General features: G+C 33.0%; 1 protein-coding gene across 1 annotated transcript in view; it reads left to right on the forward strand.

Annotated features, from left to right (window-relative positions):
* Positions 1-26,811, forward strand: part of Lrp1b (low density lipoprotein receptor-related protein 1B) — a 1,500,426-nt gene that overhangs the window by 244,373 nt on the left and 1,229,242 nt on the right. The window lies entirely within an intron of this gene.

Raw genomic sequence — 26,811 nt, forward strand, 5'->3', positions numbered from 1 at the left:
AGATTTCTGGCATCTTATTTTTTTTTAAACTAAGCATAATGAAGAAAGAAATCTGAGTGAATTCCTTCAGGTTTTACTGTAAATTCTCTTCTCTCATATTATTGATTTACTTGGTTATAATAATGGTATGTTGCTGCATGTCTTGCATTTTTTTCTTTTAATTTTCTTTGGTTTTGGTGGTCAAACCCACTGGTTCAAGGATGCCAAGCAATGGCTTTACCATTGAGCTACACCTCTAATTCTAAATTAATTTTTAACACTTGTTCTTATCTTATTTATTATATATTTTAGTTGTATGAGTAGTAGGGAATCTGTGTGTATGTTATTGATTATTGAAGTAATTATTACTCCACAATATTTGGTTCTCAGAACAAATTCACTCTAGAAGTAGAAGACGATAGAACATTACAATATAGATTGTTAAAAGAAGCAGAAGTTTGCATATTCTACATAGAAAAATGAGAAAAAGGTATATTTACTAAGAAATTAGTTGTACCACTAATTATGACACTCTAGTTGATTGATATCTTCCAACTTTCCATCATAACCATTCCTTGAATTTGACATGATCACTGAAATTCCCTTTTAAAAAAGACTTAAAATCCTATTTATAGAAAGTAGCACACTTCACACATGAAGCCAAATCTTCCCCAAATCGAATCCTTTTTCAAATGTATGATAAAGTCTCTTGGCATTAATTGTTAACTGTATTATGTGGTAGATAACTGATTGACAAGAATAATTTAAATTATTCAGTATCTCTAAAACTACTAGATGCAGAAAAATGCGTTGGATGACACCAATACGCTGGAAGGACAAAAATAAACAGTTTTTTTTCCTTTTGACTTTACAGTATCAGCTTTATTTTTTTACATATTTTCTGCCAATATTTTGTACATTCCTTATTATTTCCTTTTAACATAGGAATATTTGAAGAAGCGTGTTGCATAGTAAGTTCATTGGCATGCTATTTTGGCTAATTGGTGAGTTTATGCATTCAGTGTGCCAGACAGAACAATGTCCTCTCCTTTTCTGGAATTGCACACTTGGGATTTGTGGATGGCATTTGAGTGTGTGTTTTTGATATATAATATAAACACCATCATGCATCAAAATTTTCTATCATTTTATTCTAGAGTACATTAAACTATGATTTAATGGGAAATTAAACTGCTTTCTTTCCATTTAAACCATAAAATATTCCAGATTTAAAAGACTCAGCTTCTTCATACCTAAAACTATCTGTAGTTTAAAGGAGTTGAGCTAGTAATTTTAATTCATATTATCTCCAATATTTCTATAAAATTAGAAATCTATGCAATACTAGAAGGGAAAAAATGATATCTTAACATGATCACATTTAATGCTAAGTATCTATCCAAAATTGGTTAGGAAGTGTTGCTATTAAAAGCAAATTATATTATTATTGAAGGTGACAGTATAAACGAAGTTTTCATGAATTAACCAAGCTATTCAAGCACCAAGAGATGAATATTTCTCCCTTAGATGCATTAGTATTGCATCAAAGACTATTTCAAAGTTATTTGTACCAACTAATAGAGTAAATGTTATTTATCTTAAAATACTTCTGTGTCAATTAGATTTTTTTAAATGAAGTCCCTGGCATTAATATCAAGTTATTTTATTTCCAGAATTGAAAGTAGCTACTTCAGCCTAGTTCAATGTCTTAGTCTGTATTTTTACTTACATAAGAGTTGACAATTGAGAGAATGATGATTTTAGTACAGGGTGTCAAAAAGTTAGTCAACCCTTCTCTCCCCCAATTTGAAACAATAGAAATGTTACACCTTTTATTCCAGCTATGTGGAAAGGTAAAATAGGAAATCCCCAGCTACATCAGGAATAAATTTCATACTCTATTTATAAAATGATGAAAGCAAATTTTGCCCAAGGAACAGCTCCCACTGGTATAACATAAATAGGGCTATTATAAGGCTCTGAGTTCAAATTTCATTACTCACATAAATTTACCAATAAATAAAATAAATCATTTAAAAATATTTTTCTTGCCCTCCAAAACTATATAAACACCCATTTATACACATACCAAATTAGGAAACGAACTCATGCTACATGTATGTCTTCCGCTCTTCATACCTACAGAAATAGGGTATCTTGAAACTGTTCTCCAAATAAAACAACTACTCCCATTTCCCCAATTCTACTCTATTTCACACATATATTCATTATTTTGAAACACACATACTTCTTCACTGCTAACAATTAACAATGTGAGTTGTTTGAAAGGCCCTTTGTAGCTGGTTTATTCAACTAAAACAACACATTTATAAATTGCTTTATAAATCATATATGAATAATAAGTTTGGATAACTTCTTAGGAAGAAAAGTATGTATTGGGTTATCAGTTTACAAGAGATTTTTTTAATGGTGGTCCTGTTGTTTGAACTCAGGGGTTGGAACTGTCTCTGAACTTTTCTTCTCAAGGTTAACACTCTACCTGCCTGCGTCACAGCTCCATTTCTAGCTTTTAGGTTGTTAATTGTGGATAAAAGTCTTAGGGACTTTCCTGTCAGACTGGCTTCCAACTGTGATTCTCAGATCTCAGCCATCTTTGTAGCTACCATTATAGGCACAAGGCACCAGCTCCAGGCTTACAAAAGAACTTTTTAAGGAAGTTTTCTATAGGGAATAATCTCCAGAAATCTTAAAAGAGGGGGAAGAGTACTACATGGAAGTTAAGACTGCAGGCAAAGGATGGAATGGGAATCCAGTGTAACTTTTGCAAGGGTCGCCAGAGCTTGTGAATCTAAAAGAAAAAAAAAATTCCAAGATATATTACTGATCTCATTTTCTCTAGTTTTGTTTTTTGTTTGTTTGTTTAAAAAGGGAAATAAGGGCTGGGAAGGTGGCTCAGTGCTTGCCTTTCATGCATGAGGTCCTGGGTTTGATTGTTCAGTACCACATAAACGTAAAAAGCCAGAGGTGGCACTGTGGCTCAAGGGTAGAGCACTAACCTTGAGCTGAAGAGCTAAGGGACAGTGCCCAGGCCCAGAGCTCAAGCCCCAAAAATGACAAAAGAAAGATAAGAAAGAAAGAAAATAATATTTCATTTATATCATCTTTATACATACAATTTAGGAGCATTTGATAGATGGATAGATACAAACCTACATACATATATGAATTTCTAGTACATATTCATGTGGTAGATCTAAGACTCTTTAAAACAGTTTCTTTCCTTCCAATCACTGGTAGCTGCTATTGCATCTATTTTAAATACTTCATGTAGGTGTGGTCATGCACTATTTTTTTTTCTTTCTCTGACTTAATTATTTCATTTAACATAATGTATTCAAAGGGCATCGATGTTGTTGAATCCTGCTTGTGTGTAAATGATCTCCTGGATATTAAGATGCCACAATAGTAATTATTCCATAGAAGTTATTTGTGCCTTTGTGGAGGTATGAGTCTCTGGTGTCCACAGTCACTTCTTCATAAGTAATTTGGACTATGTCATGTTTCATTAAGAAACACAGAAATATACCACAATATTAAAAAGTTATAAATACTTCATAGACTTTCTGCTCCTACATTCTGAAGTATTCCATGGAGATTGAATAGGAGTCAAATTTATCTTCTCCATGTAAGTTAATATTGTCAGCTCTTTGCATGAGTTGATCTTTGCCAAACAAGAATCTCTTCTTATCAAATGTCGTCTCGTTCTGTTTTATAAAAGGCAGTAAGATGAAACACGTACAAACCAATTTTTTGTCTGTCCAATAACTTGGTTGACTATTCTGTACCAGGTCTTTTTAGGGTGTAAGTACAATTTTTTTTCTAACGAAGTATCATGCTCAATAAGCGTTACCTAATTATATCCTTATTTGACTTGAAAACTGTTAATTGATCTATGTTTACTTACATTTTCCTGATTAAAAAAAAACAGTATTAGGACAAATAATTCAGAAAGGTCATTGGCAGTAGTTTTCACTTTAACTCATATACATCTTACCATTTCTCTTAGGTCATTATTTTACTACTTTATTTCTTGTTTCTACTCCCACCTGAGTATTAGTATTGCATTAATTTTGCCTCAAGCAAAACCTCTTTTGTTTTCCGAAGCAGCAATACTTCAGAGTTCACTACTTCAGTCTGAAATCCCGGTTCTGTCATTAAAACTTTTCTCTCTTTACAGGTGTTTGCTACTTGCTAGCCTTTTTTAAAATTAGTTTTTATTGTAAAAATACTGAATAGAGTGGTTATAATCAAATGAGCAAGGTAATGAGTACATTTCTTATCAAGCATTGTTGCCTCCTCCTTTGTTTATCCCCTACCATCCTTTCCCTCCCAGCTCCACAATAATATTCCCCCTTATCCATCCCCTGACCTAAATTGTAAAGTTCATTTTTCGACATAGCCTTGTGTATCTCATTATTGCAATGGGTCAACCTGCATCCCTATGTAAACAATTTGTTTTTTTTCCCTTCCTCTCCCCAAATTATACCAACATCAAATACAGTGAAAACAGGGGTTATACCATGGGGAAGGGGCATACAAAGCAACAAAATATCACCTAGTACCTTATTCATATGTTAGAAGCAATAGCAAGCAAGAAAAAAAATACTTGTGTCCTTATCTTGGGGTTCATTTCACTTAACATCACCTTATCTGTCCTTTTCTGCTTGTCTCAGATATATTCTAGTTATTGCAAATAAGCGAAACCATGGGACCTATGTTTCTTTGTGCCTGGCTTACTTCACTTAATATAAATTTTTTCCAAGTTGTACCATTTCCTAAAAAATGGGGCATTGTCATTCTTTCTGATGGAGGCATAGAATTCCATTGTGTATATATATACCACATTTTCTTGATCCATTCATCTACTGAGGGGCATCTGGGTTGGTTCCATATCTTAGCCACAGTAAATAATGTTGCAATAAACATAATTGTGCTGGAAATAAGAATGACCAATAGACACATGAAGAATTGCTCAAGCTCTCTAGCCATAAAATAAATGCAAATCAAAACAACATTGAGATTCCATCTCACCTCAGTTAGAATGGCTAGAATTAAAAACTCTAAAACAACAGATGCTGGAGGGGATGTGCCCAGAAGGGAACCCTACTGCATTGTTTGTGGGAGTGTAAACTTGTTCAACCACTTTGGAAAGTAGAAAGTATGGAGGTTCCTCAAAAGACTCCACATAGCGCTCCCCTATGACCCAGCAATCCCACTTTTGGGCGTTTACCCAAATGATCACAAACGAGACCATACTAAAGCTACCAGCACAACTATGTTGCCAGCCTTTTATCACTTGCTGTATTCATTTATATTCAGCTAAAGCTTATTCCACGTTTCCATATTATTTAAGCTAAAAATTAGTCTTTTTTTCCTTCAAACTATTTGACATTAGAATTTCACTTGACTTAAACTTATTAAAAATAATTATTTTTAACAAGTTCTCAGGAATTCAGTTCTAGCTTTTGGTAAGAATATACAAACTATTTTCTTCTGAAGTATTTTACTAATTTTTTTGCAACTGGACTGTTTTCTAGTGATTTTTTACAACTCTGTGACACTTATTACATATATTACTCTTCAACTTCAAGATAGTTCACAAGGAAAAAAATATGTTTTCACTGATTCAAAAGCAGGTGGAAGTGAAAGGAGAGGAATGTGAACTTGGTGATAGGGTTAAATGTGTTCAACATTTGCTACTTTCCTACATGGAACTATCATCCACAGAACTATCATCCATGGAACTTTTATCCACAGAGATCCATTATCTTGAGCCATCCTCCTTGTTAAAGTTTAGCTAGCAATTAAAATCATGAAATAATCAAAAAGTGAATAGCCACAAAATAGTCTTTCTTGACTTTACAAAGCTAAGAATAGCCATAAAAAAGCATTTCCTTACATATATTGTAGGACATAAATGTTTGAAATGCAATAAATGAAAAGAAGAGAAAACTGCTGAACCTTTTTTCTCTGAATGTCATTATAAAGACATGATATACTAGGCATATGAATGAAAATTTTGAGATTCCTAGGAGGTTTGAAGCCTTGCAATTACCTATAACATAGCATTAACAGAGATGACTGTTGTTCAGAACCCCAAAATATATTTCAAGCACTAAGTTATTTTAGACTGCTTGATACTTAGTGCTTGAAATTTGAAATATAGTTATTTAATTTCTTTCCCCTTTTAAACTTTTTACTTGGTAATCATTTTAAACTCTACCCCATTCAGGTAATTGTTTCAATATAAAAATATATGATAATCAATAATTCTATGTATGGAAAAAATAGAACCAGTAATCAAAATACACAATAGTGAAAGGTGGGTAGGTACTTAAGAGAGTCTTAGAGTGGGTAAAAATTGATTTCAAATGGTTCTTACATGAAAGTCAGTGAGCTTGAGATGTGAGATTGTTCTAAGCACTAGAAATATTTTCCCTGAACTGTAAGCAGCATATTAGGAAGATAACTGAGAAATTCCAATAGAAAGAAGAATACGTAAGGTTTTTGTTTGTTTTTGTGCAAATGCTCGGGCTTGACTTCAGTGTTTGGGTGCTACCCCCCTTAGCTTTCTTACTTAATACTGACATTTTACCTTTTGAGCCACAGCTCCACTTTTGCTGTTCTGGTAGTTAATTGGATATAAGTATCTCAGACTTTGGGCTGGCTTTAGACCATGATTCTCAGATGTCAGGTTTCTGAGTACCTAAGATTACAGGTCGAGCCTAGTTTAAAGCACAGGTTTTGGAATCTCATGAACAGTGCTTCACCCTGGATAATTAAAAATAAAAAACTTTGTTGTTTGCAACATAAAACATTATATATTCTGTGTCCATTGGCCATTTTCACACAGTTTTAGTGCACACAGAGGCTTTTATTACAATTGCAGCCCCTTTTGGTAGGAGAGGTGTTAAAAGTGTTTGAGAAATAACCTCTTAATGAAAACAGTAATTTCATCTGTGTTCTGGGGCCTATAAGGTTTTATCTTTCTATGTGTAATCACTATTTTCTTCTATTTTGATAACATTATTGAAATCTTGAGAATATTTTTTTCTGTTCTATTTGAATCTTGAATGCTATTGGTCAAAGCCGAAAAAATTTGGTAAGGAGTCAAAGGTTTCTATTCTTTAGATGGAAATAATATAAAGAGAGAGATATAACATCCGGTAAAGCATAACTTTTTATCCACCAAATTCAAGATACACTTAATCAAGCAACACAAAGAACAACTCAAAAATAAAATGAAATAAGTCCCTTCAATAAAAGTGCTAATGATTTGTCTGAGAAATAAAATCTACTTTGTATTAATAGAAGCGACAGTGTATATTCTATATGATAATTAAAACAGGAATTAGATTGAAAAACATCTTTACATTTTACAATACTTGCCAGGTGCAGGTGGCTCAGCCTTATAATTCTAGCTCCTCAAGAGGATGAGGTCTGAGGACCACCTTTCAGAGCCACCTAGGCAGGAAAGTCTCTGAGACTCTTTTCTCTGACTAAACAGCAAAAAGCTGGAAATGGAGCTGTGGCTCAAGCAGTAGAGAGCTAGCTACAGGACTACCAAAAAACAAAGTAAAACAAACACCCCCACAAAACACCACCACCAACAGCAACAACAAATATACTTTTTTTAAACTTTGGTTTTGTTTGGACAGGAAACAAAGTAGGTAAAGTCTTCAAAACTTGGCAAGATGCATGTAATAAGTGAGACTAAAATAGAACATTAAAGCAACTTTAAGAATTTGTTACCCTGCTAGTTTACTATTGTCATTTCGTATATGCTATTGAAGGAAATCTTTATGCCTTACCATGTCATTTGCTCTGAGTAGCAGGAATATTTTATCTCTCTGGGATCTTTGTGTTTCTTTCAAATACAGAGAGATTTTTCAGCCCTTGTCCTTCAATATTCAACATGGTTGTTGGATCTCTTGAAGGAAACAAAATGAGCCAGAGTCCCTTTAACTGATAATTTCATTCAACTACAGTTGTAAATGTGATAAATTCACCTGTCTCTGCAGAATGAAGTTGCCAGCTTCAGAAAGTGCAAATGTGAATGCAACTGCTTCAATAGCAATGAGTTGTTACTCTCTAAATCTTTTCTGCATGTATTAGATTGGTTGGTGAGAGATTGTTTACAGCTGTATTTAGAAAGAAGAAGAGTGAATAAAATGACATTTCTCTGTGGAAAGGCAAAACTTTATTTATTGAGAATGCTATTAATTACAGAAAAAATTACCTTAATATTTAAAAACCTATAGTAGATCATGACTATCCCATAAGAAGGATATAAGGGGACTGATATAGGTTTTCTGAAAGCCAATCATCAGGTTCCCAGAACATATCACTTCTAAACTTAGTTTTATAAGGTATTGCCCTGGGAATTACAGAATTACATTCCACTGCACTGGTTCATTTTACTTATGGGTACTTTTGCACATACATAGAAACCTTTATCTAAGTACCTTTATGTCTCCAGGGCTTCCATTTCAAAATGTTCCCTACTTATTACTTCTTCAGGCAATGTGTACTAGGTTCTTCTTGTTGCAATCTAAAATTGCATTAGTCAATAGGGCATTCAAGTAAATGAATGTGACTTCTAGAATAAAATATGTTAAAGTTGGAATTTTTCATTTCTCTACAGTAGCTTTGAGTATGTGAACCTTGGGAATATTTCTAATATTTTACCTATAAACGCTGTAATAGTTCCAAAGATTAAGCTTTGGGGTAGATACACATGGATGGCATAATGGGTTATGCGTTCATTCCTGATTTAGCTGCTTTCAGTGCTCTGGGGATTTCCTTTTAGCATAATTAGTCCACAGTGACATTGTCCTTTTTTTTTGCTTTGAATAGAGTAAAAGGCTTTTAAATCAAACTGCAAAGAAATAAGTGAATATATATATATATCCAAATATGTTTTCTTAAAATGTCATGAACTTTACAATTTTGTATTTATTATATCTTTCTGTTGTTTGAGGATTTTGTTGTTTTTTGTAGGTCATGAGATTTGAATTCAAGGTCTGGATTTTGTCCCTGAACTTTTTCATTCAGGGTTAATACTGTACTAAATCTCAGCCCCTGAAGCCACTGCCACCCTGCTTGTTCATGATTGTTTTAAAATTATCTTAGTAGTTATACAAAGGAGTTATGATTCTAAAAAGCAGATTATTAATGCAAGGTCTTACCATTCAGCTAAATATTGAGTAGCCCTTCAATTGTTTTCCTTCATGTACATTATTGTTTAGTATCAGTAAGAAAATGTTAAGCTACTATACGCATAAGTATGTGATTTATAATTAAGCAGAGGGCTGGGAAAGTGGCTCAGTGGTACAGTGCTTGCCTTGCATGCATGAAGTCCTGCATATGATTCCTCAGCAACACAGAAGCAAAAAAAGCTGGAAGTGGTGCTGTGGCTCAAATGGTAAAGTGCTAGCCTTGAGCTCAAGAGCTGAGGGACAGTACCAGGCTTAGAGTTCAGGCCCCACAACTGACAAATAAATAATTAAGCAGAAACTGTATAGACTTTTAATTTAGAGAGATATTATCTAAGATCTTGAAAATCATGATGAATAAAATACTCTTCCAGAAAGAAGAGACTCCTGCCTTTGTTTTGTTGCCTATGGAATGAGAATGGTGATATGAAGACTTATGAAAGAACTGTGTACTGCAACAAGGATATGGCAATGATGCTTTAGAAGCACTTGTGTCTTTGAAGTCTTGAATGTACAATTCAATATATAACTATGGTATCTTATTAAATAGTGACCTTATGACTTGTAAAAGTAAAAAACAAGAAAACAAACATGTATTCCCCTTTCAAAGTACAAGCTTCAGAGTCTCATAGCTGGAAGAGATTTGGGAGGGAATGTAAATAAACAACAACCATTACAGCATGTCTAGCTATGAAATGTCATTATTGTTTGGGGCAACTGAAGCCACTATTATTTTAATTGTTGGAATATTATTTCCTTATATGGTTTTATTTTCAATCAATTAATTTGATATATTCATTTTTAAACCAATAATATTCTAGAATCAAATGTAAATGAAGAACAGGAATGAACAAAAGTAGATCTCACTCAACTCTGTGGAATATTTATTCTGGTAGTAGAGGGCATTGTAATAATATGCCAAAGAAACTATCCAAAAATAAAGAAAAACAAGCAAACAAACAAACACTTTCTCCTTCCCTGGTTGTTCCCATTCACATATTTGATATTTCTTGTGCCAAAAGAATCTGAGATAAAGTATCTTTTGTTATATGAAATTGAGTTAATGCTGCCACACTGAGAAGAGACACTTTGCATATACAGTTCCTTTGTGGAAGCAGCTTTGATTTCTGTATTGGTTTTATTCTCTCAGCTGGTTTTCTGGCTGAATAGGGACCAAAACTAAAAATATGTGTTTTTCACAACTCATACACACACACTGAAACTATGTAAGTATCTCAATTCGGAAGTCATCAGTTCAAAAAAGGCTTGACCCAAACCAGAAGTTTTGCTGGAATCTGTCCCTGAACACTTGGAAAACAAGAGTCTGCGTCACAGCAGACGTGTCCTTATTTCCTCCTCTATTGCCTTCTCTCTGTAGCTGCACTCTGATTTTCTAGTCCCTTCTTCCCACCTGCTTCCTGTGATGCATGTATCATTACTGGCCTCCCTCACAAGCTGTGGGCCACAATGCTGCATCCTTCTAAGCATACATTATAGACTGCTTGGAGGCCTTGCCTAATAAGCTAACCTTAACACTCAAGGTAATCAGATTTATGGAGGCTTTTAAGCACTAAAGCAGAAAACATGTTAACTAGGAATAATTTATTCTTTAGATCTGTAAACTTTTGGAGAATAGCTTTTTATTAGAATTTTACATGCAAAGTGCCTTTTTATGGATTTGTAGTTACATTCCTTTGATTATAACCCAAATCATTTTTTAACCCTTTTGTTAAGCAAGTGTCCCATTATATTTTATTACTCTGGGTAAATACTATCTAAAATAAAAATATTTAGGGTTGTGTGACAGTCAAGTATGAAAAGCTAAATTAACTTCTGCCAAGAACAACTTTTATTTCAACTGTAAATGTCACCCAGTTATAAAAATCACACTAGTTAAAATTGTAAATAAATTTAATTTCTAGACATTTGCATTTACATAGAAAATTGGAAGTGTATATTTGATTTATAAAATAAATTTGTATTATTCAAAGGAAAATAAAAAAGCAAACTTTGAAAATAATATATTTAAAATAATTAAGCATTTAGTAGTCAGCGTTTAGTAATCTGATAGATATTCTAGTTACAAGAATGATTAGTGTAGGCTGGGCACCTGTGGCTCATGCCTATAATCCTAGCTACTCAGGAGGCAGAGATCTGAGGATCGAGGTTCAAAGCCAGCCGGAGCAGGAAAGTCCATGAGACTCTTATCTCCAATAAGCCACTCAGAAAACTGGAAGTGACACTGTTGCTCAAGAGCTAGAGCACTCGCCTTGAGCTGTAGAGTTGAGGGACAGGGCCCAAGCCCAGAGTTCAAAAAGAAAAAAACAAGATCAATGTTTAGGATAATGGATCCACTTAACTTTTCAAATTTATGATGATGGAAAGTCAGTATATACTATGAGTTTATATGTATGTATATATATACATACATATATATATATATATACATACATTCTAAGTAATGTATATATGTATCTATATATGTATACATATATACATACATTTATATACATACATATGTATACATATATACATACATACATATATACATTACTTAGAATTCTGAATTCACATCTTTCCCTGAGTCACACAGTGAATCCTCATAGCCCTGGTCCATGTCAGTGAAAGACGTCTCCCAATTGGCCACATGATCACAGATACAGTGGGCTTTCTCCAGTGGACTTTGTTGATAAGCCATGGTATTTGGTTTGGTTAGGCAGACCTGCAGGTTAATTCAAGATATTTTCAAATTATTACATTTATCAGAATATAGAGTTGTGAAGAAACATCTACAAAATGAAATATATTTATTCATTATTGTATGTTAACAACTTGTAGATTTTGTTCAAAGGTTAAGTGGTTTTCATATGATGCAGACTCCAGTGTCCACATATAAGCTCTAACTTCAGCATTTCCTAATCACATTACTGTTTTTTGCATGCTACTAACATAATAAATTTCTAAATGTTTTAAATCAATTTATTTTAAAATGATAGTATGTATTACATTGAAGTTTTGAGGTCATGCTTATAATTAATAATATACTTAAAAATGCATGACTATTAAACATTTTTATTGTTATTGAAAAGGTGATGTAGAGAGGGTTTACAGTTTCATAAATCAGGTAATGAGTACATTTCTTTTGGAACAGTCTCATTTCTTCCCTCAGGTTCTCCCAGGTTTCTCTCCTGACTCTACCCCCACAAGTTGTATAATTCATTTTTCACACAGTGTCTAGTGAGTACCACTGCTGAACTTGTTCACCCTTTGTCCCACCATTTCTATGCACCCCCTTACCATCCCCAAAACATGTAAATTTGCATACAAGACAAAAGGTACAAAAACCAAAACATTGACAAGGAGAAAAAAATACCATATTTCCAAAAAATCCTCTTGTTTAAATGTAAATTTTAGGTCATTTTTACATATCGTGTATTATATATAAGAGGGAGATTTCTAGTGTTTTATTTTGTTTTCCTTTTAATATGAGTGACTTTTACTTTACCATATCTCTGGCTCCTTAATTATAGACCAGATACAATTTTGCCAGTCATATGTGCAGAAGATACATGCAACTGTAAGAATATGTACACATTAAGTGTTTTCTTTTTTAATTAATTTTTTATTATGAAAATACTGTTCAGAGGGGCTACAATTACATGAGCAAGGTAATGAGTACATTTCTCATCAAGCATTATTGCCTCCTATTTTCTTTCCCCTTACCATCCCTGCCCTCCCATCTCCCCCACCCCCACCAAAGTTGTAAAGTTCATTTTTCAATATAACATCTTGTACATCTCATTGTTGCAATGGGACCACCTGTATCCCTATTTAAACAATTTGTTTTTTTCCTTCCCCTCCACAAATTATACCAACATCAAATACAGTGAAAACAGGGGTTATATTGTGGGGGAGGGACATACAAAGCAACAAAGAAATCATCTTATAAATATGTTAGATACAATAACAACAAAGAAAAACCATTTGAGTCCTTATAAGCATAAATATCTCTTAAAATACTGAAATTTTGCTTTATATTTTCCTAATTATTAGTAGAAATTAACTCATCTCAGATATTTGTGAACAAATGTGTGTGTGTGCATTTAAGTGTGTGTATAGGAAGTAGTGAAACTGTTACATATTAGTAGAAACTCAATTTGCATTCACAATAACTGTCTTTGAATGACTGAGGGTTGATGTCTGCTTCAGGGTCAAACTGTCAGACTGAAGCTTTATTTTTTTTAAATATCATTAAAATATTTTAAAATACCATCTGTGAAAACATATGTGAAAAAACTAAATGGGAATAAATGCATTTTCCATTCCTCTCACTTCTATTTTCAGATGTGCCTGGTTCGCATGTGCCCTTCAAAGTAGCCTTGATTGAAAAATTAGAAAAAAATAAAATAAAAATGATGACAGCAAATGAGAGGAAAAGAAATTCAAGTGAAATTAGATAAATAATTTTTATTTTGGCATTTTCCAGCCACTGAATATTTTTAAAAAAAGATGCTTTGCATTATCAAGTAGCCTAAATATCTTCAACATTAAAAGGAATTCCGAATCTAACTTTCTGTAATACTTCAGTGTTGCTTAAAACACACTTCTCTTATACAGGGCAGCAGACATTTCTAAATATTGAGTAACACAATTGAGCCTTACAGAAGCTATATATTGGGCTGTTACTATACTTGTCTCTAAACACAATTGCTCTTTCTAAATCAAATGATGTTCTTCATTTGGTAAAGATTTTTTTAGTCTTTATAAATGAACTTGTTTTTCAAATGTTTTATCACAAACTGAATTCTAGTTCTGGACTAATTGCCTTTTTCTTCTTCCCCGGAAAACACCTTCTGTGTTTAGGATATTAAAACCCAGTGAATGGACTAGGAATGTGGCTTAGTGGTAGAGTGATTGCCGAGCATGCATGAGGCCCTGGGTTTGATTCCTCTGTGCTACATAAACAGTAAAAAGCTCAAAATGGCACTGTGGCTCAAGTGGTAAAGTCCTAGCCTTGAGTAAAAGAAGCCCAGGGACCATGCCCAGGTCCTGAGTTCAAGCCCCACAACTGGCAAAATGAATAAATTAATAAGTAAAATAAAATAAATAAAACCCAGCTGAAAATTAGTTCTACCCCCCCCCATTTATTTTTATTGGTTAATACTAGGGCTTGAACTCAAGGCCTCAAACTCTCACTGGACTTTTTCTCTTAGTGTTGGTATACTACCAACGGAGGCATGCATCCATATCAATCATTTTGCTGCTTAATTGGAAATCAGATTATGATTTGTATGCCCAGGTTGGCTTCAAACTTTGATCCTGGTGTGAGCCAGGTGCATCCACATGAGGTTCTTTATTATTTTTTAAAATATTGTATACATTTATCTCTATCTTTGTTTATTACTTGTTATACTATATTTTATGATTTTATATTGACTTGAAACCTGTTAAAGTCTGTGTCTGTTTGAATGCTCAATTAGAAAGCATAGTAACATACATATGTTTGGTGACTAATAACTGTTATGCAAATGTTTGGTAAATGACTAAATACATAGTGATATACAGGGGAATACTCTAGCAATGCAATTTTCCTTGATGTACATTTAAAGGTTGTTCATATATATATATATATATATATATATATACATACATACACACACACACATATATATATATATATATATATAAATATATATTCCATCATATCCCATGGGTTACTTACCAGGACACATTGATGATTGTTAAGATACTCAAGAGGGAGTATATTTTGTTGACAAAAGCTAATCCTTGGTTCCTTATCTCATTATCTAGTTATCTGCTCTGATAGATTACCTATAAATCTGTTTTATATGTGGTTATTATGTTGTATTATGAAGCCTCTTTCTTACCTTCAACATCAATCTATTTCTTAAATTCAATAAGTAGATCATCATTTTATTATTGGCTCTTGAGGCAGCTAGCTGGGAAGAAGTAGAATCCCAAGTCTGACTCACAGAAGTCTCTATAGTTTCTTCTTATTTATTTATATAATAATGATTTATCTAAGTTGAATACTCCCTGTAAGTCTTCATAGAAAACATACACCAAATTATGTTGCACAACCTAACATGTGGCAACATGAATTTACAATTAGCAACTACTTCCTTAGTGCTTCAACTCTATTCTCCACTATAGCAAAAGCTTCTTTCCTTATTTTCTTGCCATATAAAGAAGACAGTCAGGAATCATACAGTACATATTTGCCTTTGTTTCTCTAAGGTCAAGCATGAGGGTTGGCATTTGTTACTTTTAATAAATGTTTGCTACATATCTGAATAAAACATAAAAGCATAAGACCTATTCTAATAAACACCTGTTGTCTCCACACCAGGAAAAATTTGGACAATCACATTGGCTCCTCTTCAATTACTTCTGCAAAGGGTATAACAGAAGGTGAGAGGCCAAGTTTCACCTTCAATGCTTTCATTAAAAATCCAGGCTTATCGTTAACTCTTAGGTATTTTATTTTTTGTGGGTCTATTATGAAAAGAGTTGCTTTCCTAATTTCACCCGCATTCTTCTCATCATTGACATACAGAAAAGCCACTGATTTTGAGGGGTTAATTTTAAACCCTGCTACTTTGCCAAAGTTTCGAATCAGCTCGAGTAATTTTGGAGTGATGTCCATGGGATTCTTTAAATACAACATCATGTCATCTACCAAGAGGTAGAGTTTTACTTCATCTTTACCTATTTGGATCCCTTTTATGTTTCCATCTTGCCTTATTGCTCTAGCTAGGCATGCTAATACTAAATTAAAAAGAAGTGGAGAGAATGGACATCCTTTTCTCATTCCTGAGTTTAGAGGAAATGGCTTTAGCTTTTCACCATTAAATATAGTGCTGGCTGTAGGTTTGTCATACACAGCCTTTATTATATTGAGAAATGTTCCATGTATTCCTATTTTTTTCCAGAGCCTTCATCATAAAGGGGTGTTGGATCTTGTCGAATGCGTTTTCTTCATCTACTGAGATAACCATGTGGTTCTTTCCTTGCTCTTGTTGATGTGATGAATTATATTAATTGATTTGCATATATTGAACCAACTTTGTATCCCTGAAATCAATCCTGTTTGATTGTAGTGTATGACTTTTTTATGAATTGTTGAAATAAATTGGCCAAAATTTTGTTGCGGAGTTTGCATGAATGTTCATCAAAGAAATGGGTTTTCTTTGATCAGTCCATGCCTTGTTTGGGGATGAAGGTTACAATGGCTTCATAGAAAGAGTTTGGTAGTGAACTTTCAATTTCATTGAAGAGTTGGAGGAGTATTGGTGTGGGTTCTGATTTGAAGGCCTTGTAGAATTGAGCTGTAAGTTCATTCAGTCCTAGGCTTTTCCTGGGTGGGAAGTCTCTTATTACAGTTTCTATTTTGATGCTTGATATGGATCTGTTAAGTTGGTTTAGTTTCTGAATGTTGATATTTGCTTGGAAAAAATTATACTACGTGAAGTTAACCAGGCCCAAGAAAATGTAGGTCCCATGGTTTCCGTTATTTGCAATAACTAGTATAAGTCTAGGACAAGCAGAAGAGAGTTCAAAAGCTATGTGCATATGACCATATAAGATGATGTTAAATGAAATGGACCTCGACATAGGGACACAACTGTTTTTTTTTTCCCCTTTCTTGTTATTGTTTTTAACGTATGTAAAATGTACTATGTGATTTTTTTTTGGGGGGGGTGGTCGTGGGGGTTGAACTCTGGGCTTGGACACTGTCCCTGCGCTCTTCAGTTCAAGGTAAGCCCTCTACCACTTGAGCCACAGTGCCACTTCCGGTTTTCTAATGGTTTATTGGAGATAAGAGTCTCACGGACTTTCCTGCCCAGTCTGGCTTAGAACCTTTATCCTCAGATCTCAGCCTCCTGAGTTGCTAGGATTACAGGCGGGAGCCCCCGGCACCTGGCTGTCATTTTTTTCTTGTATATACATTTTTCTAATTTGGGGAGGGGAAGGGACATAACAAAATGCTGAAACAAGGATACAGATTGACCAATTGTAACAATGAGCTGTACAAGACACTATGTTGAAAATGAACTTTACAAGTGGGGGGTTGGGGGAGGGAGAAGTAGGGAAGGTGGGGAGAGAAGTGATGGTAGAAGATAAACAAAGGAGGAGGTAACAATGCTGCATAGGACATGTACTCATTACTCATGTAACTGTAACCTCTTTGTACACTATTTTCACAATAAAAGATACAAAAATAAATCCAGGTTTAGTCAATAATGGGGAATTGATTTCCTAGTGGTCCTTCTAAATTAGCCTTAAAGTCACTAACCATGAGAAACTTTTAAGACGCCAAGTTTACAGTCATTTTTTTAAATATCTCAGCTTAAAAACTGAAAAAAACTATGGAAACTTTATGAGCAGGTTCTACATTTAACCAATATTTCAGGGGGTGATAAGCAATTAATCATATTAAGTTAAGGTTCAGAAGGAAAATGTGTCATGTTTTCTCTAATGCATACAAACAAGACCAAAAGATAAACACATACAAGCAAATAATACCTCATATTCATATAGACATGTCATCATGAAAGAAATGTCTCATATAGCTGAATGCTGATAATAAAAATGGTAAAAGGAAACACAGTTTTCTATAGCAATCCTCTAGTTTTCTACCTTTTACAAGACTTGTCATGTAAAAGTAAGAGTAAAAAAGAACCCTATTAAGGACTATTCATACTTATTCAAGGCTGTAAATTAACCTAAATTGCAGGTTTAATAAATAATTATAAAACCTAAAAATATATAAACATAAAGACAGGAAGCATAGCTCCCATGGCAAAGCCACAGCCATGAGTTAAAGAGCAGAGAGCTGAAGGTTCCCAGTTCATATTCCAAAAATTGCAAACCAAAAATATAATAATACTAAAATCTAGTAGTTATTTTGAAAATCATTCAATAGGAAATAATTTTATGAACATTTATTTTCATAAGTTGAAAAAAATCATTAGCTCATGGGTTAAAAACAGCAGTCAGCTTTAGATAAACATCTCTTGACTCAACAGTGTTCCATGCTGATAATCTTAGCTACTCAGAAGACTGCAATGTGACGAAACCGGTTTGTAGCCATCCTGGGCAGGAAAGTCCATGAGACTTTTTCCTCCAATTAACCACAGAAAAAGCCAGAAGTGGTGCTGTGGCTTAAATGATAGAGCACTAGCCTTGAACAATATGTCACTCAAGGACAGTGCCTAAGCCCAGATTTCGAAATTCAGAACTGGCAAAAAATATATACACAAATATTGAAATTATTATTGTACAACATTGTCTTCAAAATGGGACAATTTTCTATTATACCACTTTGAAATGTCTAAAGTGACAGAAACATAGACTTTCTATAAATTGCCTTCCCTGGGGCCTCTGATGACAGTGAGTAGTCAAGGGATTACACAGCTTTGTTCACATTGACTTTACAAAATAAACCATTTGTAATAAACTAAATGAACCTAACACTGAGTTGTACTATAATGCTAAAGTCCTTAATATTTCATGAGCTTCTTTACTTTAGAATGTTAGATAATGCTAGCCAAGGTATTTGAAGAAAATTAGACAAAGCTTAAGTATAAATAGTAATAATGTGGCTGCGACCATAATATTAACAAATATTCTTTCAAAACACTTCTATATCTAGAAATCCATATTTTATCATGAAGCTTACTAAATAGTAAAAGACACTAGCATTTCTGCTTCCTATACTGAAACTCTGAGGCAAGAAAAATTGTGAATTTTATTCATATAAGGTAATTTTCCTTATTCAAAGTGTGCACATACTATAATACCACACATAAATACAGACAAATATATTTAAGATATAGTAAATTTTGTATCCACTTTCAGCTTGAAAATTAGGCAATTATTGTTAATTTTTAAATGATGTAAAATGTTTGTCTTGTCATAAATCAGCAGTTCTACTTTATGTTATTAATGTAATGTGAGTTATTTTGTATGACTTATTTTTTCTATGAATGTCAACTTCATTGTTTCTTGATTATTTTATATTTGTTGATGATGTGGTTATATATTTGAGTAGCGCTTTAACTTCCTAATCTTTTCATTTTGTTTGTTGTTTCTCCAGATTTTAGGAGGATGAAAATAGTCTTGTCCACTTTTTTTTTCAACTAATATATGTCTCAGAGGATTAACATTGCACAAAGTATTAATAATCTTCAGTATGTCTTTCTTTTTAGAAGACATTTGCATCCAGAACAAATTAAATATGAAAGTATATAGGGCTGTGGAACATAATTTATTTCATTTGTAAGAAAATAAAGAAACTCCTATTTTGGACAAGTGTTATTATGAAAATTAAGTAAAATAAAGAAATATTATGTGCTAGGTAGAGTACCTGTAAAAAAGTTTTAGTGTTCTAAAGTATTAGTAATATTTTCAATTGTGACTGAACTTAAGAAATTGGTATTTCTAGAGGTAGAGCAAGAAGAAAAAGATATACTTTAAAATAAATTAAGAGTTTATTTCCTGATTATTTATAATAGTGAATACGTTAATTATCATTGTATAACTTCATATGATCTCAAATTCTGCTTATCCTTGGACTTATACTTTATACATGTATGCATAAAGCATAAAATATTGAAGGAATGTTAAGAAGTGTAGAATGCTATTAAGTTTATTACTAAAAGTTTGGGATAAATGAACTATATAGGTAGAAATATGCATATGATAAAATGTTCATCCCAATAAAATGATAATAAAATCTTTATTACATCCCACATCATTACCTGCTGTATTTTGCTTATGTTGGGTATAAAGAAAAAAATGTATTGCAGGCTCTTTCCTGTAGCTCTTAAAAGCCTGATTGATCATCTCTTTGCTCCATTCCTCTTATAATGCCAACTTTTTTTGGCTTTAGATAAAAGGATTGAAAATAAAAATGTAATGGCAAACCTACTCTAATTTCATCTGAATCATATCTCCTGGGTTGGAGTAAATAAAATAAGCCATGTAGAATACACTGTAGATATAAGCAATCCAAAACACTAAGTAGGAAAAAGCATTAACAATGTTTTCATTCATCTTGCAGCAATGAACTCTTCAATTCACAGCATCAGGCATTTTATGTATTCAGACTAAAACCCAAAAACTAAATGAATTCTGAATCTAAAGTCAAAAATAAGAAAAACATTTTAATACTCAAATCATACCAAAGAATTAATAATACAACCTTGAAAATGACAAACTTTTGTCAATACAAGCTTGTCACTTCACATTGCTTAAGCCAATATTTTATCAAGTGTAAATGAATTCATTTTTGTTCAATGGGTCAAATGTTTTATCATCTAATTCTTTTTTTCAAATTGTTACTGATTTATTGTTTTCATTTTAAATAACACATTATCTGTTATAAAATACTGTGCTTGGTTAAAGGTTTTAGGTTAACTGATGAATCTTATGTTTTTTTTTAATCTCTTTTACAGTATAAAATTTTAATGTGTATTACATTCACATTTTTTCTCTGTTTGACTAAATTTTCTAACCTTCTATTCTGTGTATATCATCTCTAATGTTCTTGGTCCCTGAAAATGAGCAAGAACTTTCAGTGCTGGTTTCCCATTGTACCAGAAAATACATTTGTTGAAATAAATTGACAGTGATTAATTGAACATGGAAGTTCAATTTTTAAGAGATCCATTCATAGTATATCATGTTGTATGATCAAATCACTCCTCTACCATTTCCCCCTTCCCTGTAACTCTCCCCCATTCTTAAGTTGACTTATTTTATTTTCACACATATTATCAAAATATTTTGTTTATCATTACCCTTCTCCTCTTTCCAATTTATCTGCCTTCCACTAATGGCCAAAATCCAGATAAAATTATTTTAATTTCCAAATATTTGTTTTTGTTAAAGTGCATGTTAATTGTTAAAAAGGGTTTCACCATGGTACCGCAAATATACTTGTACTACACTTTGGTCACATTGATCAACTATTTCTCTATCTATCTATCTATCTATCTATCTATCTATCTATCTATCTATCTATCTATCTATCTTCTGTCTGTCTGTCTGTCTGTCTGTCTGTCTGTCTGTCTGTCTGTCTGTCTGTCTGTCTGTCTGTCTGTCTGTCTGTGTGTCTGTCTGTCTGTGTGTCTGTGTGTCTGTCTGTCTGTCTGTCTGTGTGTCTGTCTGTCTGTCTATCTATCTATCTATCTGTCTATCTATCTATCCATCTATCTATCTATCTACCTATCTATCCATCTATTTTCTGATCTATTTATTGATTATCATATGTCTTTCTCCCTATTGATCTACACAATTGTAATTATATAAATATTATATATTATACATAAATATATATGTATTTGAGTTTACTGACTGAAATACAAAACCAAAATTATATACATGTAATATATGATATATAATATTACATATATAATTATTTTAGTCATGTGTTGTTTGTCCTGTTTCTAGGTCCATCCATACACCTACAAATGTCATAGATATAGATCTTTTATAGTGGAATAGTAGAACATCTCCATAGATATAACTTATGTACATGCATATACATATTTATGTATATACGGATATATACACATGATGTCTTATTTAACTTCATTCCACCTCATATAACTAACCTTGTTTACTCAACACTTTCAGCCCTTCATATTACTTCCTAATTTCCATTTCTGCATATTCAGTCTTTTTCATTCCTTCCTAATTTCTAAACACATCATCTTTTTTTGTGTGTGAAAATACCATACAGAGGGGTTACAATTACATGGGCAGTTTCTCATTACCATCCCTTCCCACCTCCCCACCACCACCAGTGCCAGCGCCCTCCCTCACACCAAAGTTGTAAAGTTTATTTTCAACATAACACCTTGTACATCTCATTGGTGCACTGTTATCCTGGTTAGGAAACCTATTAGTATTATTATTTCAGTTATTTCTTTCAAATTTCAGGATCCTTACAGATAATATCTTACTTTGTATTCATATTAGAATTTTCTTATTAAAATTCCAGGTGCTTCCATATTAACAACATAATAAAGTCCAACATCTTCCCCTATCTTCAGGGAACTAGAATACATAAAACAAATCTCTGTAATGCCCTAAGTTTTTACCATTGGCATGCTTCTTATCTTACATAATCTTCCATGCTAAATAAATTCTCTTTAAATAATTCTTATATAATTGGCTTGAAACCAGTTGTTGTGTAAGTTCTTTTGCCTGTCGCCTATACCTGCAGGTACACATTATGCTCCAATTTAAACTATAAAATCTGAATTACTCTGCTCAAATTATGAAAATATTCAGAAATATTATCAAGGAATATTATCACAAACATTTGAGTTTACTGACTGAAATACAAAAGAATTATGAAATTGTAGCAGAGAGTGAGTGTTGGATAATAATAGTGTGTTAATTAGAATCATACTGAGGGGAAAGGAAAAGCTTAGTCTAGTCTGTTTAGCCGAGCTTGTTAAATTACAAAATAAAACAACTATTTGAAATAGCGAAGGAATCCATGTTATTGTCAGTTCCAAAATCCTTTTTCCAAATGACTCAAACATTGTCTTAAGTTTCTCATGAGAGAAGATCCTCTTAGCCTCTGACATGGTTCACATGGCACAGTGTTCACAAATCCTCCCTGAATCCTCTCAGCCCTTTTATATTGAATTGCGTGCTCAACTTCCATTTGATTTTTTTTCTATCTAGCTTATCATATTTGACCCAATGTTAAAAATATTTTTGTAAAACATATTTTCTCCATTAAACATTAAACTTGTCAAAGTTGAAAACTACACATTAGTTAGATTTACATCACACTGCTGTCAAGCATACATTCATTAAGAGAATTTAGATGTGAAGTACAGAAAATAATTTATACTAGTTTTTGTCTTAGAAATAATAAGGTTTTTTTTTTTACAATTTTCCTAAAGTTAAGATTTCCAATAGGAAGATTGTTTAATGTTATGTTTTGGTCTGAAATTTGAGAATAAACAAATAACTCAAGAGAGTATAAGAAAGGAGGTACCCTTATGGTATATTGTGATCCTTATTATTTTAAAATCAGAGATAGATTTGGGAGAGTGAAAGAAAATTCATAATATGTGATTTCAATATTTGACTAAGTATGTGGCACATAAGCAAAGGCATTGAGCTTTTCTGAAACATTTAGTATATGTATTCTGAAAGTAAATGTAGTGACGTCATTAAGAAGAGATGAAATTGGTAAATCAGAAGTGTAATAAGTGGAGATATTTGCTGAGACAAGACATTAAAATTGCCAAGATCCATGTCTTTGCTGTTTCTTATCCTGAGGCATAAGTTGTCCCAGTTTTCTATACACGCTTTTAAATTAATTTGGAACACAGATAAATCAACACATGGAGATAAAATAGGACAAGTCTTCTTTTAGAACATTATTCAGTTTGACAAAATTTAGGGATTTAAGAATTGGCTTAAATTCAGTATTTCTAATCTCAATGTTAGTATATTATATAGAATTTAATTTCAAGAATATGGTGGTATGTAGCCTATCCAAATCTCTACCACAATAAATAATTCCTCTGTCTCATTCAATAAGAATATCTTTCAGAATTTGTTTTCTGTTATTGTTTATGGTGTTGAGTATTCAAAATTAAAACCCAGTATCAGTAACACTCATTCCAAAAGCTTCATAATAATTATTAATTGTCTTTCTTCCTTATTATCACAAACTAGAGTGGCTAATTCATAGTTAGATTAATAAACTTGAATTTTTGAAGAAAATGAAGAAGGAATATCCATATTTTAAAACACTGAAAAGATCTCTGCAATTCAGAAATTAATGTTTGGAACAGAAGCATAGACTATTTTCTGATAGTATTTATTGAGTCTTACTCAGACATTTTAAATATAGTTGATTATGCTTTATTACTTAATCATACTTGACTATACTTTATTATTACTTATCCTTATGACTTTACTTTCTTCATGAGTTCTCAATAAAAAAAATAACCTTTGAAAGAAGGCATAGTGTTTTAACACCCACATCAAAATTGTTCTAATAGCTTCATCTATGAAATTTTTCCTCCTAACCCTAAAAGAATAATCTATCATCAATGTGCTAAAACACATAAACAGACTTTCATCTAGACTTAGACCTAAATTTCCTGTAAGCCACTGATCCAAGCCATCTAAACACACCAGAGAAAGGATCAGTTGAATTATTGCACAAATTCCCTTGGGTAGAGCTGAATAAAAATGCAATGTCTGCAGGATGTATATTCAGCTTGAGTATTGTAGAAAACCCACAAGCCTAGTAAATTGAAAAAGCAATCCAGCAGTTTAGCTATTTAAGTAGTAATGCCAAGATAAGATTGCTTTTAAAAACTATCACACAACCTCTTCCCAGTACACTTTTGTTTATTTCCTATTCAGGTTGCCTTGGGGAAAGGGGAATGAAGTTAATGTTCCTTTGACATAAGTGCACTATTATGTTGGGTATACTAAATACCTTAAAGTGGATGAAATATTTAGGCAGCTAACTTAATATATCATAAATGGTTTTAGATAGTGAAGCTTGTGATATTTTCTTAATCCTTGGTGTGTGTGTGTGTGTGTGTGTGTTTAATATCTCAAGTGATAAAAGTCCAAAACCTTATGAGCAAACAGTCAAAAAGACAGGTGATGTAGTAGGGAAAACTTAGCCTGATCCCAAAGTTAGGGAAACAGTTCAAGATATTTGTTTGTTCTATTAGCTCACATTCATTTAAAAGAGGAGGGGGGATTAGTTACTACATTATTCCAAACAGGTTAACCCCCTCTGCCCTCTATTATGCTCTCTACACTTTTCTTTTTTAATATATACTTTTATTATAAAGATACTGTACAGAGGAGTTACATGAGTAAGGTTATGAGTACATATCTTATTGAGCTTTGTTACCCTCTCCTTTGCTTTACCCCTACCATCCTGTCCCTCTCCACCTCCCCAGCTTCTCCATCTCTCCCTCACCCAAGCTATAAAATTTGTTGGCAACATAGTATCTTGTACATCTCATTGTTACAATGGGTCAACCTTTATACTCATTGCAGCATTTTTTTATTTCGCTTCCCCTCCCCAAATTAGAAAAAAATGTATATACAAGATGCAGGGCACCACAATCAAACACAGTGAAAATAGGGGTTATACCATGGAGGAAGAACACACAAAAGAAACAAAAAAAAATCACACAGTACCTTATAGGTACATTAAAAACAACGGCAATAAAGATAAACTTCTTGTGTCCCTATCTTGTAGTTCCTTTCACTAGCATCATCTTATATGGTCATATTTACAGAGCTTTTGAGCTTTTCTGCTTGTCCTATACATATACTAGAAATTGCAAACAAAGGAAATCATGGGACCTATGTTTCTTTGTTCATGGCTTACTTCAGTTATTATATTTTTTCCAACTCTTTCCATTTCCTAAAAAAAGGGGGCAGTGTCATTCTTTCTGATGGAGGCACACACACACACACACACACACACACACACACACACACACACACACACTCTACTTTCTCTTGATCCATTCATCTACTGAGAGGATTCTAGATTGGTTCCATATCTTAGCTAAGGTGAATAATGCTGTGATAAACATACTTGTGCTGGTAGCTTTATAATGGCCTTGTTTGTAGTTCTATATCTATATATATATATACATGTGTGTGTGTGTATTTTCCCGGTATATATACATACATATATATATATATATATATATATATATATATATATATATATATATATATGCCCCAAAATGGGATTGCTGGTTTATTGGGAAGGTCTATGTGGAGTCTTTTGAGGAACCTCCATACTGCATTACAAAGTGATTGAACAAGTTTATACTCCCACCAACAATGCAATAGGGTTATTTTTTGGCCCTGTTCCCTCCAGCATCTGTTGTTATTAGATTTCTGAATTATAGCCTTTCTGATTGCAGTGAGGTGGAATCACAATGCTGTCTTGATTTGCATTTCTTTTATGGCTAGAGAAGTTGAGCATTTCTTCATTTGTCTATTGGCCATTTTTATTTCCTCTTCAGAGAAGTCTCTCATTAAGTTGTTAGCCCAGTTATTAATCAGGAGGTGTTTATTTGAGGATTTGTTCATGGAGGATTTGTTTTTGAGTTCTAAGTATATTTTAGATGAGACTCTTGTCTGTTATATGGCTAGTGAAGCTCTTCTCCAATTCTATGGGCTTCCTATTGATTTTGCTAACTATGTCTTTTGCCATGCAGAAACAATTTCATACAATCTTTTTATCATTTGTTGAGTTTCTAGGTCTTTATTATTAAGAAAATTTTGGCCTGTGTCAAGGATCCCTAGAGATTCTCCTATTCCTTCCTGTAATATTTTCAAGGTGTCTGCTTTGACTTTGAGGTCTCTGATCCATTTAGAACTTATTCTGGTGCAGGGTGATATATAAGATCTAGCTTTAGTTTTAAACAGGTGTAAAACCAATTTTGCCAGCACCATTTACTGAAGAGGCTATTTTGTTTCATTCTATATTTTTAGCTCCCTTATTGACAATTAGGTTGCTATAGGTCTGTGGACTTATTTCTGG

The sequence above is a fragment of the Dipodomys ordii genome, unplaced genomic scaffold (genome assembly GCF_000151885.1).
Source record: "Dipodomys ordii isolate 6190 unplaced genomic scaffold, Dord_2.0 Scaffold126, whole genome shotgun sequence".
Classification (NCBI taxonomy): domain Eukaryota; kingdom Metazoa; phylum Chordata; class Mammalia; order Rodentia; family Heteromyidae; genus Dipodomys; species Dipodomys ordii.